This window comes from Mesoplodon bidens, assembly GCF_964165515.1.
Source record: "Mesoplodon bidens genome assembly, chromosome: 18".
Lineage (NCBI taxonomy): Eukaryota > Metazoa > Chordata > Mammalia > Artiodactyla > Ziphiidae > Mesoplodon > Mesoplodon bidens.
The window spans coordinates 52,672,104-52,675,522 of NC_138175.1; positions in this window are offsets into that span (position 1 = coordinate 52,672,104).

The following is a 3,419-nucleotide window of genomic DNA, read 5'->3' on the forward strand; positions in this document are numbered from 1 at the left end:
TATAATTTCATTTTTGATTTTTTTTCTTTGACCCATGAGTTATTTTAGAAGAGTGTTATTTAGTTTCCATATACTTGAAGACTTTTTTCTCTTTTTTCTTTTATTTATTTATTTATTTTTGGCTGCTTTGGGTCTTCATTGCAGCGCGAACTTTCTCTAGTTGTGGCGAGTGGGGGCTACTCTTTGTTGTGGTGCGTGGGCTTCTAATCGCAGTGGCTTCTCTTATTGCGGGGCATGGGCTTTAGGCTCGCGGGCTTCAGTAGTTGTGGCACGCGGGCTCAGTATTTGTGGCTTGCGGGCTCTAGAGCGCAGGCTCAGTAGTTGGGACGCATGAGCTTAGTTGCTCCGCGGCATGTGGGAGCTTCCCGGACCAGGGCTCGAACCTGTGTCCCCTGCATTGGCAGGCGGATTCTTAATTACTGCGCCACTAGGGAAGTCTGCAATAAAGTATTCTTAAATTAAGATATGTACTTTTGTGGGTGTGTGTGTGTGGTACGCGGGCCTCTCACTGTTGTGGCCTCTCCTGTTGCGGAGCACAGGCTCCGGACGCGCAGGCTCAGTGGCCATGGCTCACGGGCCCAGCCGCTCCACGGCATGTGGGATCTTCCCGGACTGGGGCACGAACCCGTGTCCCCTGAATCGGCAGGCGGACTCTCAACCACTAAGCCACCAGGAAAGCCCGACTTTTTTTTTTTTTTTTTTTTTTTTTTACACATAATGATACTCCACACTGAATAGACTATAGTATAGTGTAAACATAACTTATGGGCACTGGGAAAGAAACAAACAAAACTCCTATGATTGGCCTTATTCTGGTGGTCTGGAACCGGACCTGCAGTACCTCTGAGGTATGCTGATACTTGAGCGACGGGAGTCAAAACTGAGAGCAGAGGTTCTCTAACTCTGGTTTCATTAAGAAATAACTGGTGAGACTGTGTTAAAAATTCAGGTTCAAACACACCTAGTGCCCAGATCTTAGTTTTTAACACTGTTCTCCAATAAAAGTAACCAGGGCTCCTTGCATAAATGGCTGGTTCTAGGACTGGGCAGGAAATTATACAGGATGTGCTTAGAGTATCTTGTAGTTCCAGGACAGAAGTCTCTCAGCCTCCATCTCGTTGTCTCTCTCTCTCATAGACACACACACACACACACAAATGGGGTATGTCAAAGAGACACAGGAGCCAGCTGAAAGAGCTCCCAATAGTCAAAGCTGGAACAATCTGAGCAACAAAGTAGCACTGGATAATAACCCAGTCTATAAAATCTCCGTGAGCCCATGCTGATATAAATGAATGACTGAACAAATAAATAAATGGCCGCGCACAATTCCAAATAATTTATGTGGCTCTTCTGCCCTCAAGAAGTTGAAGCATGACTCTTCACACCTTACGCATGAACTGTGCACAGTGACTTCCTTCAACAGATGACAGTATTGGGGGCGGGGACTAAGTTTACAGCGTAGAAACATGACAAACATTGTCAGCCAGGTGGTGGAGGTTAACGTCAACAGTGACAAGTCACACTGACACCGTGCACCCTGAATACCATGTGAGGACAGTGGCACTTCACTTCTGTGGTCTTCCTCCCCCTCGGATCATAAGAAACGTAAGACAAACCCCAGCTGAGGCACATTCTCCAAAATACCTGACCACGGCTTCTCATGACTGTCATCAAAAACAAGGAAAGTCTGGGAAACTGTCACGGCCATGAGGAGCCTAAGGAGATGTGACAACTAAATGTGATGTGGCGTCCTGGGAGGATCCTGGCACAGAAGAGGGACATGAGGTAAAAACTAATGAAATCTGAATGAAGGATGGACTTTAGTTAATCATAATATAGCAATATTGGTTCATTAATGGTAACAAACGTACCATACTCATGTGAGATAAGAATAGGGGAAACTGAGTGTGGGGTATATGGAAATTCTCTATACCATCTTCCCAATTTTTATGCATATCTAAAAACTAGTCTTCTAAGAAAGTTGCTTTAAAAAATTTAAGTTCCAGGGCCCTACCTCCAATGATTCAGATTAGGAAAGTCTGTGGTGGGGTACAGGAATTTGCATTTTTTACAGTACCCCTAGATGATTACGATGCAGATAATTTGGGGTTTTCTGGGGGTGGAGTTTGGCTGGGGGGAGGTAATTCACAAGAAACCTTTGCCCAACTCTCTTCTTACATTCAGAAATTCTTCTGGACCACCCACTTGTGGTTGTCACTGTATTCTGACCGCAGATAAGATGGGGGTGAGTTTGGATAACCACAAACAGTTTGGGTTCCCTGCCCCTCTAAGGAGCACTATTGTAAAAGTTTCCATTTGTTTAGAGCCGTTAAGTTTCAGCTTAATTTCTTACGTAGCAAAAGATAACTAAATATACCACCCGACCATGAAGCCAGAGACTTTCATTTCCAGTGTCATCGGGCTTCACTTGTTATGGAGGGTGGGACCCACACGGTGACAGCAACAGCATGAGTGCTCAGGTCATACGGGGCATCTGCCAATATCCGATTTACATTTTTCTCATCAAGGCTTCCCTGGTGGTGCAGTGGTTGAGAATCTGCCTGCCAATGCAGGGGACACGGGTTCGAACTCTGGTCTGGGAAGATCCCACATGCCGCGGAGCAACTAGGCCCGTGAGCCACAACTACTGAGCCTGCGCGTCTGGAGCTTGTGCTCCGGAACGGGAGGCCGTGACGGTGAGAGGCCCGCGCACCGCGATGAAGAGTGGCCCCCGCTCGCCGCAACTAGAGAAAGCCCTCGCACAGAAACGAAGACCCGACACAGCAAAAAAAAAAAAAAAAAAAAAAGTTAAAGGGCATTAAAAACAAACAAACAAACCAGATATATGGGGGGAGGCGTTTTCCATCCCAGTTACAGAATGAGAAAACTGAGACTCAAACAGGGAAAATGACTTGCCCAAGGTGGCAAAGAAGGAAGAAGAGCCAGGCTGTAAATTCTGGTTCATCTGATGCCCGAGTCCTTTCCCCAACCACAGCGCCTGCACCGCTTCCAACTCAACTTCCTCCCCTGCTCCTCCTCCCTCCCCGTCGTCTTGTCAGATGTCCTGAGCTGAAACCTGGCCCTTCTGTGAAGCCTCCTAACACCACCGTTTGCCCTGCTCCCCTAGCCAGTCCCTCCGAAGGCAGCACACGGTTACAGACACAGTCACGCCTTTAAGCCATCAATCCTCTGATGTGTCCCTCTTCCTCATCTCAGTTAACAGCATCTACTCAGTTGCTCAAACCCCAACCTGCCATGCCAACCTCGATCTGTCCTTTTCCTTACCAGCTCTCCCCGTGACGTGTGACCCATCAGCAAGTCTGAATCTACTTCTAACGTGATCCCTAATCCTTGCGCTTCTGGCCTCTTCACTGCTACTCCAGCCCAGGCCACCATCTCCGCTGAGAGCCTTCCAG